We start from the raw sequence: 13947 nt of genomic DNA, 5'->3' as shown, positions 1-13947 counted from the left end.
GGTACAAAAGATGTCCTTTATCTGCCTTGGTAAAATACAGTGAGGTTTCCATTGCAAGAATTCATACATTTCGTATCACATGTAGATCTTGGAACATGGAAAAAAAAACTTTTGTCAAATGCACAAATTCTGCAAAACGTAACTGCTTCTCTACTGCAGTTTGTTGATTTTGTGCTAAGAGCATAGTTAAACCCAATTGTTCATTGTTTTTTATATGAAATGATGATATATCCTATTGTTTCTTACAGTACATTGGGTTGAAAAACATTTTAACAGGATGTATTGACAAGGGTATATGGTAATGAAACAGGGACTTCTTGAAAAGCACTCCTACGCTCTACCACTGACATAAACCCTTGAATGCTGAAAACTGCCCTTTTTTAAAAAGGTGATAGAGTGGGTGACTGTATGGAACTTGTAGAACTAATGACATCAGTGCACTTCTGGTCAGGTGTACACATTAATACATTTCATTAAGGGCATATTATTGGTTTCCACCACAGTTTTATAACATTCATATGAGCTTCCAATGGACTATTTCAAACTAATCATATCACCAGTAGAACTTGGGTGAATGTAAAACATAGCTTGTATCATATGAAGAAATCCTAAACAGCTTAATGGTGTTTACCCTATGTTTCAGGAGATGATCAGGAGTATTTCAAATGTAGAAATGTGTTCCTCATTACATCAAATGCTAAGATTGTAAATGTTTACTTCAATTTATTTAATTAAAAAAATATTTCTACAGGTAAAGCAGTTGGACAAGGGGGCACCCGGATTTGAATGAGGGACCTCTTGATCTGCAGTGAAATGCTCTACCCCTGAGCTATAACCCCATTTCTGAAATGTTCACCTTTATTTATTCAGTAATATGTATAAAGTGGAAGCAACATGCAATCACCATCAAAGCAATTCATTTTCAGCCACCAAACCCTCCTTATAAGTATAAGGGGTACAAAAGATGTCCTTTATCTGTCTTGGTAAAATACAGTGAGGTTTCCATTGCAAGAATTCATACATTTCGTATCACATGTAGATCTTGGAACATGGAAAAAAAACTTTTGTCAAATGCACAAATTCTGCAAAACGTAACTACTTCTCTACTGCAGTTTGTTGATTTTGTGCTAAGAGCATAGTTAAACCCAATTGTTCATTGTTTTTTATATGAAATGATATATCCTATTGTTTCTTACAGTGCATTGGGTTGAAAAACATTTTAACAGGATCTATTGACGAGGGTATATGGTTATGAAACAGGGACTTCTTGAACTGCACTCCTACGCTCTACCACTGAGTTAAACCCTTTAATGCTTAAAACTGCCCTTTTTTAAAAAGGTGATTGAGTGGTGACTGTATGGAACTTGTAGAACTAATGACATCAGTGCACTTCTGGTCAGCTGTACAAATTAATACATTTCATTAAGGGCATATTATTGGTTTCCACCACAGTTTTATAACATTCATATGAGCTTCCAATGGACTATTTCAAACTGATAATATCACCAGTAGAACTTGGGTGAATGTAAAACACAGCTTGTATCATATGAAGGAATCCTAAACAGTTTCATGGTGTTTACCCTATGTTTCAAGAGTATTTCAAATGTAGAAATGTGTTGCTCATTACATCAAATGCTAAGATTGTAAATGTTTTTTTCTACAGGTAAAACAGTTGAACAAGAGGGCACCCAGATTTCAACTAGGGACCTCTTGATCTGCAGTCAAATGCTCTACCACTGAGCTATACCCCCAATTTTGAAAAGTTCACCTTTATTAATTCAGTAATATGTACAAATTGCAAGCAACATGCAATCACCATCAAAGCAATGCATTTTCAGCCACCAAACCCTCCTTATAAGTATATGGGGTACGATGGATGTCCTTTATCTGCCTTGGTAAAATACAGTGAGGTTTCCATTGCAAGAATTCATACATTTCGTATCACATGTAGATCTTGGAACATGGAAAAAAATCTTTTGTCAAATGCACAAATTCTGCAAAATGTAACTGCTTCTCTACTGCAGTTTGTTGATTTTGTGCTAAGAGCATAGTTAAACCCAATTGTTCATTGTTTTGTATTTGAAATGATGATATATCCTATTGTTTCTTAAAATGCATTGGGTTGAAAAACATTTTAACAGGATCTATTGAAGAGGGTATATGGTTATGAAACAGGGACTTCTTGAAAAGCACTCCTACGCTCAACCACTGACATAAACCCTTGAATGCTGAAAACTGCCCTTTTTTAAAAAGGTGATAGAGTGGGTGACTGTATGGAACTTGTAGAACTATTGACATCAGTGCACTTCTGGTCAGCTGTACAAATTAATACATTTCATTAAGGGCATATTATTGGTTTCCTCCACACTTTTATAACATTCATATGAACTTCCAATGGACTATTTCAAACTGATAATATCACCAGTAGAACTTGGGTGAATGTAAAACACAGCTTGTATCATATGAAGAAATCCTAAACAGCTTAATGGTGTTTACCCTATGTTTCAGGTGATGATCAGGAGTATTTCAAATGTAGAAATGTGTTGCTCATTACATCAAATGCTAAGATTGTAAATGTTTTTTTCTACAGGTAAAACAGTTGAACAAGAGGTCACCCAGATTTGAACTAGGGACCGCTTGATCTGCGGTTAAATGCTCTACCACTGAGCTATACCCCCAATTTTGAAAAGTTCACCTTTATTAATTCAGTAATATGTACAAAGTGCAAGCAACATGCAATCACCATCAAAGCAATGCATTTTCAGCCACCAAACCCTCCTTATAAGTATATGGGGTGCGAAGGATGTCCTTTATCTGCCTTGGTAAAATACAGCGAGGTTTCCATTGCAAGAATTCATACATTTCGTATCACATGTAGATTTAGGAACATGGAAAAAAAATCTTTTGTCAAATGCACAAATTCTGCAAAATGTAACTGCTTCTCTACTGCAGTTTGTTGATTTTGTGCTAAGAGCATAGTTAAACCCAATTGTTCATTGTTTTGTATATGAAATGATGATATATCCTATTGTTTCTTAAAGTGCATTGGGTTGAAAAACATTTTAACAGGATCTGTTGAAGAGGGTATATGGTTATGAAACAGGGACTTCTTGAACTGCACTCCTACGCTCTACCACTGAGTTAAACCCTTGAATGCTGAAAACTGCCCTTTTTTAAAAAGGTGATAGAGTGGGTGACTGTATGGAACTTGTAGAACTAATGACATCAGTGCACTTCTGGTCAGCTGTACAAATTAATACATTTCATTAAGGGCATATTATTGGTTTCCTCCACACTTTTATAACATTCATATGAGCTTCCAATGGACTATTTCAAACTGATAATATCACCAGTAGAACTTGGGTGAATGTAAAACACAGCTTGTATCATATGAAGAAATCCTAAACAGCTTAATGGTGTTTACCCTATGTTTACCCTATGTTTCAGGTGATGATCAGGAGTATTTCAAATGTAGAAATGTGTTGCTCATTACATCAAATGCTAAGATTGTAAATGTTTTTTTCTACAGGTAAAACAGTTGAATAAGAGGTCAGCCAGATTTGAACTAGGGACCTCTTGATCTGCGGTTAAATGCTCTACCACTGAGCTACACCGCCAGTTCCGAAAGGTTCATCTTTATTTATTCAGTAATATGTACAAAGTGGAAGCAACATGCAATCACCATCAAAGCAATGCATGTTCAGCCACCAAACCCTCCTTATAAGTGTAAGGGGTGTGAAGGATGTCCTTTATCTGCCCTGGTAAAATACAGTGAGGTTTCCATTGCAAGAATTCATACATTTCGTATCACATGTAGATCTTGGAACATGGAAAAAAAATCTTTTGTCAAATGCACAAATTCTGCAAAATGTAACTGCTTCTCTACTGCAGTTTGTTGATTTTGTGCTAAGAGTATAGTTAAACCCAATTGTTCATTGTTTTGTATATGAAATGATGATATATCCTATTGTTTCTTACAGTGCATTGGGTTGAAAAACATTTTAACAGGATCTATTGAAGAGGGTATATGGTTATGAAACAGGGACTTCTTGAACTACACTCCTGTGCTCTACCACTGACATAAACCCTTCAATGTTGAAAACTGCCCTTTTTTAAAAATGTGATAGAGTGGGTGACTCTATGGAACTTGTAGAACTAATGACATCAGTGCACTTCTGGTCAGCTGTACAAATTAATACATTTCATTAAGGGCATATTATTGGTTTCCACCACAGTTTTATAACATTCATATGAGCTTCCAATGGACTATTTCAAACTAATCATATCACCAGTAGAACTTGGGTGAATGTACAACACAGCGTGTATCATATGAAGAAATCCTAAACAGCTTAATGGTGTTTACCCTATGTTTCAGGTGATGATCAGGAGTATTTCAAATGTAGAAATGTGTTGCTCATTGCATAAAATGCTAAGATTGTAAATGTTTACTTCAATTTATTTAATTAACAAAAATATTTCTACAGGTAAAACAGATAGATAAAGGAAGCACCCAGATTTGAACTAGGGACCTCTTGATCTGCAGTGAAATGCTCTACCCCTGAGCTATAACCCAATTTCTGAAATGTTCACCTTTATTTATTCAGTAATATGTACAAAGTGGAAACAACATGCAATCACCACCAAAGCAATGCATTTTCAGCTGCAACCAAACCCTCCTTATAAGTATAAGGGGTACAAAAGATGTCCTTTATCTGCCTTGGTAAAATACAGTGAGGTTTCCATTGCAAAAATTCATACATTTCGTACTACATGTAGATCTTGGAACATGGAAAAAAAAAACTTTTGTCAAATGCACAAATTCTGCAAAACATAACTGCTTCTCTACTGCAGTTTGTTGATTTTGTGCTAAGAGCATAGTTAAACCCAATTGTTCATTGTTTTATATATGAAATGATGATATATCCTATTGTTTCTTACAGTACATTGGGTTGAAAAACATTTTAACAGGATCTTTTGACGAAGGTATATGGTTATGAAACAGGGACTTCTTGAACTGCACTCCTACGCTCTACCACTGAGTTAAACCCTTGAATGCTGAAAACTGCCCTTTTTTAAAAAGGTAATAGAGTGGGTGACTGTATGGAACTTGTAGACTAATGACATCAGTGCACTTCTGGTCAGCTGTACACATTAATACATTTCATTAAGGGCATATTATTGGTTTCCACCACAGTTTTATAACATTCATATGAGCTTCCAATGGACTATTTCAAACTGATAATATCACCAGTAGAACTTGGGTGAATGTAAAACACAGCTTGTATCATATGAAGAAATCCTAAACAGTTTCATGGTGTTTACCGTATGTTTCAGGAGTATTTCAAATGTAGAAATGTGTTGCTCATTTCATCAAATGCTAAGATTGTAAATGTTTTTTTCTACAGGTAAAACAGTTGAACAAGAGGGCACCCAGATTTGAACTAGGGACCGCTTGATCTGCGGTTAAATGCTCTACCACTGAGCTATACCCCCAATTTTGAAAAGTTCACCTTTATTAATTCAGTAATATGTACAAAGTGCAAGCAACATGCAATCACCATCAAAGCAATGCATTTTCAGCCACCAAACCATCCTTATAAGTATATGGGGTGCGAAGGATGTCCTTTATCTGCCTTGGTAAAATACAGCGAGGTTTCCATTGCAAGAATTCATACATTTCGTATCACATGTAGATCTAGGAACATGGAAAAAAAATCTTTTGTCAAATGCACAAATTCTGCAAAATGTAACTGCTTATCTACTGCAGTTTGTTGATTTTGTGCTAAGAGCATAGTTAAACCCAATTGTTCATTGTTTTGTATATGAAATGATGATATATCCTATTGTTTCTTAAAGTGCATTGGGTTGAAAAACATTTTAACAGGATCTGTTGAAGAGGGTATATGGTTATGAAACAGGGACTTCTTGAACTGCACTCCTACGCTCTACCACTGAGTTAAACCCTTGAATGCTGAAAACTGCCCTTTTTTTAAAAAGGTGATAGAGTGGGTGACTGTATGGAACTTGTAGAACTAATGACAACAGTGCACTTCTGGTCAGCTGTACAAATTAATACATTTCATTAAGGGCATATTATTGGTTTCCTCCACACTTTTATAACATTCATTAGAGCTTCCAATGGACTATTTCAAACTGATAATATCACCAGTAGAACTTGGGTGAATGTAAAACACAGCTTGTATCATATGAAGAAATCCTAAAGAGCTTAATGGTGTTTACCCTATGTTTCAGGTGATGATCAGGAGTATTTCAAATGTAGAAATGTGTTGCTCATTACATCAAATGCTAAGATTGTAAATGTTTTTTTCTACAGGTAAAACAGTTGAACAAGAGAGCAGCCAGATTTGAACTAGGGACCTCTTGATCTGCGGTTAAATGCTCTACCACTGAGCTACACCGCCAGTTCCGAAAAGTTCACCTTTATTTAATCAGTAATATGTACAAAGTGGAAGCAACATGCAATCACCATCAAAGCAATGCATGTTCAGCCACCAAACCCTCCTTATAAGTATAAGGGGTGTGAAGGATGTCCTTTATCTGCCTTGGTAAAATACAGTGAGGTTTCCATTGGAAGATATCATACATGTAGATCTTCGAACATGGAAAAAAAATCTTTTGTCAAATGCACAAATTCTGCAAAATGTAACTGCTTCTCTACTGCAGTTTGTTGATTTTGTGCTAAGAGCATAGTTAAACCCAATTCTTCATTGTTTTGTATATGAAATGATGATATATCCTATTGTTTCTTACAGTGCATTGGGTTGAAAACATTTTAACATGATCTATTGAAGAGGGTATATGGTTATGAAACAGGGACTTCTTGAAAAGCACTCCTACGCTCTACCACTGACATAAACCCTTGAATGCTGAAAATTGACCTATTTTAAAAAGGTGATAGAGTGGGTGACTGTATGGAACTTGTAGAACTAATAAAATCAGTGCACTTCTGGTCAGCTGTACAAATTAATACATTTCATTAAGGGCATATTATTGGTTTCCACCACAGTTTTATAACATTCATATGAGCTTCCAATGGACTATTTCAAACTAATCATATCACCAGTAGAACTTGGGTGAATGTAAAACACAGGATGTATCATATGAAGAAATCCTAAACAGTTTCATGGTGTTTACCCTATGTTTGAGGAGATGATCAGGAGTATTTCAAATGTAGAAATGTGTTGCTCATTACATAAAATGCTAAGATTGTAAATGTTTTCTTCAATTTATGTAATTAAAATAATATTTCTACAGGTAAAACAGTTGAACAAGGGGGCACCCAGATTTCAACTAGGGACCTCTTGATCTGCAGTCAAATGCTCTACCACTGAGCTATACCCCCAGTTCTGAAAAGTGCACCTTTATTAATTCAGTAATATGTACAAAGTGCAAGCAACATGCAATCACCATCAAAGCAAAGCATTTTCAGCCACCAAACCCTCCTTATAAGTATATGGGGTGCGAAGGATGTCCTTTATCTGCCTTGGTAAAATACAGTGAGGTTTCCATTGCAAGAATTCATACATTTCGTATCACATGTAGATCTTGGAACATGGAAAAAAAATCTTTTGTCAAATGCAAAAATTCTGCCAAAAGGTAACTGCTTCTCTACTGCAGTTTGTTGATTTTGTGCTAAGAGCATAATTAAACCCAATTGTTCATTGTTTTTTATATGAAATGAAGATATATCCTATTGTTTCCTACAGTGCATTGGGTTGAAAAACATTTTAACAGGATCTATTGACGAGGGTATATGGTCATGAAACAGGGACTTCTTGTACTGCACTCCTACGCTCTACCACTGAGTTAAACCCTTGAATGCTTAAAACTGCCCTTTTTTAAAAAGGTGATTGAGTGGTGACTGTATGGAACTTGTAGAACTAATGACATCAGTGCACTTCTGGTCAGCTGTACAAATTAATACATTTCATTAAGGGCATATTATTGGTTTCCACCACAGTTTTATAACATTCATATGAGCTTCCAATGGACTATTTCAAACTGATAATATCACCAGTAGAACTTGGGTGAATGTACAACGCAGCGTGTATCATATGAAGAAATCCTAAACAGTTTCATGGTGTTTACCCTATGTTTCAGGAGTATTTCAAATGTAGAAATGTGTTCCTCATTACATCAAAAGCTAAGATTGTAAATGTTTACTTCAATTTATTTAATTAAAACAATATTTCTACAGGAAAAACAGTTGGACAAGGGGGCACCCAGATTTGAACTAAGGACTTTTGATCTGCAGTGAAATGCTCTACCCCTGAGCTATACCCCCATTTCTGAAATGTTCACCTTTATTTATTCAGTAATATGTACAAAGTGGAAGCAACATGCAATCACCATCAAAGCAATGCATTTTCAGCCACCAAACCTTCCTTATAAGTATATGGGGTGCGAAGGATGTCCTTTATCTGCCTTGGTAAAATACAGTGAGGTTTCCATTGCAAGAATTCATACATTTCGTATCACATGTAGATCTTGGAACATGGAAAAAAAATCTTTTGTCAAATGCACAAATTCTGCAAAATGTAACTGCTTCTCTACTGCAGTTTGTTGATGTTGTGCTAAGAGCATAGTTAAACCCAATTGTTCATTGTTTTGTATATGAAATGATGATATATCCTATTGTTTCTTACAGTCATTGGGTTGAAAAACATTTTAACAGGATCTATTGAAGAGGGTATATGGTTATGAAACAGGGACTTCTTGAACTACACTCCTACGCTCTACTACTGACATAAACCATTCAATGTTGAAAACTGGCCTTTTTTAAAAAGGTGATAGAGTGGGTGACTGTATGGAACTTGTAGAACTAATGACATCAGTGCACTTCTGGTCAGCTGTACACATTAATACATTTCATTAAGGGCATATTATTGGTTTCCACCACAGTTTTATAACATTCATATGAGCTTCCAATGGACTATTACCAACTGATAATATCACCAGTAGAACTTGGATGAATGTAAAACACAGCTTGTATCATATGAAGAAATCCTAAACAGTTTCATGGTGTTTACCCTATGTTTCAGGAGATGATCAGGAGTATTTCAAATGTAGAAATGTGTTGCTCATTACATAAAATGCTAAGATTGTAAATGTTTTCTTCAATTTATTTAAAAAAATATTTCTACAGGTAAAACAGCTGAACAAGGGGGCACCCAGATTTGAACTAGGGACCTCTTGATCTGCAGAGAAATGCTCTACCACTGAGCTATATCCCCGTTTCTGAAATGTTCACCTTTATTTATTCAGTAATATGTACAAAGTGGAAGCAACATGCAATCACCATCAAAGCAATGCATTTTCAGCCACCAAACCCTCCTTATAAGTATAAGGGGTACAAAAGATGTCCTTTATCTGCCTTGGTAAAATACAGTGAGGTTTCCATTGCAAGGATTCATACATTTCGTATCACATGTAGATCTTGGAACATGGAAAAAAAAATCTTTTGTTAAATGCACAAATTCTGCAAAATGTAACTGCTTCTCTACTGCAGTTTGTTGATGTTGTGCTAAGAGCATAGTTAAACCCAATTGTTCATTGTTTTGTATATGAAATGATGATATATCCTATTGTTTCTTACAGTGCATTGGGTTGAAAAACATTTTAACAGGATCTATTGAAGAGGGTATATGGTTATGAAACAGGGACTTCTTGAACTACACTCCTACGCTCTACCACTGACATAAACCCTTCAATGTTGAAAACTGCCCTTTTTTAAAAAGGTGATAGACTGGGTGACTCTCCGGAACTTGTAGAACTAATGACATCAGAGAACTTCTGGTCAGCAGTACAAATTAATACATTTCTTTAAGGGCATATTATTGGTTTCCACCACAGTTTTATAACATTCATATGAGCTTCCAATGGACTAGTTCAAACTGATCATATCACCAGTAGAACTTGGGTGAATGTAAAGCACAGCATGTATCATATGAAGAAATCCTAAACATCTTAATGGTGTTTACCCTATGTTTCAGGTGATGATCAGGAGTATTTCAAATGTAGAAATGTGTTGCTCATTACATAAAATGCTAAGATTGTAAATGTTTACTTCAATTTATTTAATTAAAAAAATATTTCTACAGGTAAAATAGTTGGATAAGGGGGCACCCAGAATTGAACTAGTGACCTCTTGATCTGCAGTGAAATGCTCTATCCCTGAGCTATAACCCCATTTCTAAAATGTTCACCTTTACTTATTCAGTAATATGTACAAAGTGGAAGCAACATGCAATCACCATCAAAGCAATGCATTTTCAGCCACCAAACCCTCCTTATAAGTATAATGGGTACAAAAGATGTCCTTTATCTGCCTTGGTAAAATACAGTGAGGTTTCCATTGCAAGAATTCATACATTTCGTATCACATGTAGATCTTGGAACATGGAAAAAAAATCTTTTGTCAAATGCACAAATTCTGCAAAACGTAACTACTTCTCTACTGCAGTTTGTTGATTTTGTGCTAAGAGCATAGTTAAACCCAATTGTTCATTGTTTTTTTATATGAAATGATATATCCTATTGTTTCTTACAGTGCATTGGGTTGAAAAACATTTTAACAGGATCTATTGACGAGGGTATATGGTTATGAAACAGGGACTTCTTGAACTGCACTCCTACGCTCTACCACTGAGTTAAACCCTTGAATGCTGAAAACTGCCCTTTTTTAAAAAGGTGATAGAGTGGGTGACTGCATGGAACTTGTAGAACTAATGACATCAGTGCACTTCTGGTCATCTGAACAAATTAATACATTTCATTAAGGGCGAATTATTGGTTTCCACCACAGTTTTATAACATTCATATGAGCTTCCAATGGACTATTTCAAACTGATAATATCACCAGTAGAACTTGGGTGAATGTAAAACACAGCTTGTATCATATGAAGGAATCCTAAACAGTTTCATGGTGTTTACCCTATGTTTCAGGAGTATTTCAAATGTAGAAATGTGTTGCTCATTACATCAAATGCTAAGATTGTAAATGTTTTTTTCTACAGGTAAAACAGTTGAACATGAGGGCACCCAGATTTCAACTAGGGACCTCTTGAACTGCAGTCAAATGCTCTACCACTGAGCTATACCCTCAATTTTGAGAAGTTCACCTTTATTAATTCAGTAATATGTACAAAGTGCAAACAACATGCAATCACCATCAAAGCAATGCATTTTCAGCCACCAAACCCTCCTTATAAGTATATGGGGTGCGATGGATGTCCTTTATCTGCCTTGGTAAAATACAGTGAGGTTTCCATTGCAAGAATTCATACATTTCGTATCACATGTAGATCTTGGAACATGGAAAAAAATCTTTTGTCAAATGCACAAATTCTGCAAAATGTAACTGCTTCTCTACTGCAGTTTGTTGATTTTGTGCTAAGAGCATAGTTAAACCCAATTGTTCATTGTTTTGTATATGAAATGATGATATATCCTATTGTTTCTTAAAGTGCATTGGGTCGAAAAACATTTTAACAGGATCTATTGAAGTGGGTATATGGTTATGAAACAGGGACTTCTTGAAAAGCACTCCTACGCTCTACCACTGACATAAACCCTTGAATGCTGAAAATTGCCCTTTTTTAAAAAGGTGATAAAGTGGGTGACTGTATGGAACTTGTAGAACTAATAACATCAGTGCACTTCTGGTCAGCTGTACAAATTAATACATTTCATTAAGGGCATATTATTGGTTTCCACCACAGTTTTATAACATTCATATGAGCTTCCAATGGACTATTTCAAACTAATCATATCACCAGTAGAACTTGGGTGAATGTAAAACACAGCATGTATCATATGAAGAAATCCTAAACAGTTTCATGGTGTTTACCCTATGTTTCAGTAGATGACCAGGAGTATTTCAAATGTAGAAATGTGTTGCTCATTACATGAAATGCTAAGATTGTAAAAGTTTACTTCAATTTATTTAATTGATAAATATTTCTACAGGTAAAACAGTTGGACAAGGGGGCACCCAGATTTGAACTAGGGATCTCTTGATATTCAGTGAAATGCTCTACCCCTGAGCTATAACCCCATTTCTGAAATGTTCACCTTTATTAATTCAGGAATATGAACAAAGTGGAAGCAACATGCAATCACCTTCAAAGCAATGCATGTTCAGCCACCAAACCCTCCTTATAAGTATCAGGGGTGTGAAGGATGTCCTTTATCTGCCTTGGTAAAATACAGTGAGGTTTCAATAACAATAATTCATACATTTCGTATCACATGTAGATCTTGGAACATGGAAAAAAATCTTTTGTCAAAAGCACAAATTCTGCAAAATGTAACTGCTTCTCTACTGCAGTTTGTTGATTTTGTGCTAAGAGTATAGTTAAACCCAATTGTTCATTGTTTTGTATATGAAATGATGATATATCCTATTGTTTCTTACAGTGCATTGGGTTGAAAAACATTTTAACAGGATCTATTGAAGAGGGTATATGGTTATGAAACAGGGACTTCTTGAACTACACTCCTACGCTCTACCACTGACAAAAACCCTTGAATGTTGAAAACTGCCCTTTTTAAAAAGGTGATAGAGTGGTTGGCTGTATGGAACTTGTAGAACTAATGACATCAGTGCACTTCTGGTCAGCTGTACAAATTAATACATTTCATTAAGGGCATATTATTGGTTTCCACCACAGTTTTATAACATTCATATGAGCTTCCAATGGACTATTTCAAACTGATAATATAACCAGTAGAACTTGGGTGAATGTAAAACACAGCTTGTATCATATGAAGAAATCCTAAACAGTTTCATGGTGTTTACCCTATGTTTCAGGAGATGATCAGGAGTATTTCAAATGTAGAAATGTGTTGCTCATTACATGAAATGCTAAGATTGTAAATGTTTACTTCAATTTATTTAATTGATAAATATTAATACAGGTAAAACAGTTGGACAAGGGGGCACCCAGATTTGAACTAGGGACCTCTTGATCTGCAGTCAAATGCTGTACCACTGAGCTATACCCCCATTTCTGAAAAGTTCACCTTTATTAATTCAGTAATATGTACAAAGTGCAAGCAACATGCAATCACCATCAAAGCAAAGCATTTTCAGCCACCAAACCCTCCTTATAAGTATATGTGGTGCGAAGGATGTCCTTTATCTGCCTTGGTAAAATACAGTGAGGTTTCCATTGCAAGAATTCATACATTTCGTATCACATGTAGATCTTGGAACATGGAAAAAAAATCTTTTGTCAAATGAAAAAATTCTGCAAAATGTAACTGCTTCTCTACTGCAGTTTGTTGATTTTGTGTTAAGAGCATAGTTAAACCCAATTGTTCATTGTTTTGTATATGAAATGATGATATAGCCTATTGTTTCTTACAGTGCATTGGGTTGAAAAACATTTTAACAGGATCTATTGAAGAGGGTATATGTTTATGAAACAGGGACTTCTTGAAACGCACTCCTACGCTCTACCACTGACATAAACCCTTGAATGCTGAAAACTGCCCTTTTTTAAAAAGGTGATAGAGTGGGTGACTGTATGGAACTTGTAGAACTAATGACATCAGTGCACCTCTGGTCATTTGTACAAATTAGTACATTTCATTAAGGGCATATTATTGGTTTCCACCACAGTTTTATAACATTCATATGAGCTTCCAATGGACTATTTCAAACTGATAGTATCACCAGTAGAACTTGGGTGAATGTAAAACACAGCTTGTATCATATGACGAAATCCTAAACAGTTTCATGGTGTTTACCCTATGTTTCAGGAGATGATCAGGAGTATTTCAAATGTAGAAATGTGTTCCTCATTACATCAAATGCTAAGATTGTAAATGTTTTTTTTCTACAGGTAAAACAGTTGAACAAGGGGGCACCCAGATTTGAACTAGAGACCACTTGATTTGCAGTCAAATGCTGTACCACTGAGC

The 13947-nt window shown here is 35.5% G+C and overlaps 2 non-coding genes across 2 annotated transcripts; both read right to left on the bottom strand.

Annotated features, from left to right (window-relative positions):
- Window positions 1–7291: 7291 nt before the first annotated feature.
- Window positions 7292–7363, bottom strand: TRNAC-GCA (transfer RNA cysteine (anticodon GCA)). Its single transcript has one exon. It is a non-coding gene; the product is annotated as a tRNA-Cys (tRNA).
- Window positions 7364–12955: 5592 nt separating this feature from the next.
- TRNAC-GCA (transfer RNA cysteine (anticodon GCA)) lies at window positions 12956–13027 on the bottom strand. The gene has a single exon. It is a non-coding gene; the product is annotated as a tRNA-Cys (tRNA).
- Window positions 13028–13947: the final 920 nt, after the last annotated feature.

This window comes from Ambystoma mexicanum, unplaced genomic scaffold (assembly GCF_040938575.1).
Source record: "Ambystoma mexicanum isolate Mex_15411 unplaced genomic scaffold, UKY_AmexF1_1 Mex_scaf66, whole genome shotgun sequence".
Classification (NCBI taxonomy): domain Eukaryota; kingdom Metazoa; phylum Chordata; class Amphibia; order Caudata; family Ambystomatidae; genus Ambystoma; species Ambystoma mexicanum.
Note: the sequence above shows the minus strand (reverse complement) of the source record. Positions and strands in the feature narration are given on the sequence as shown.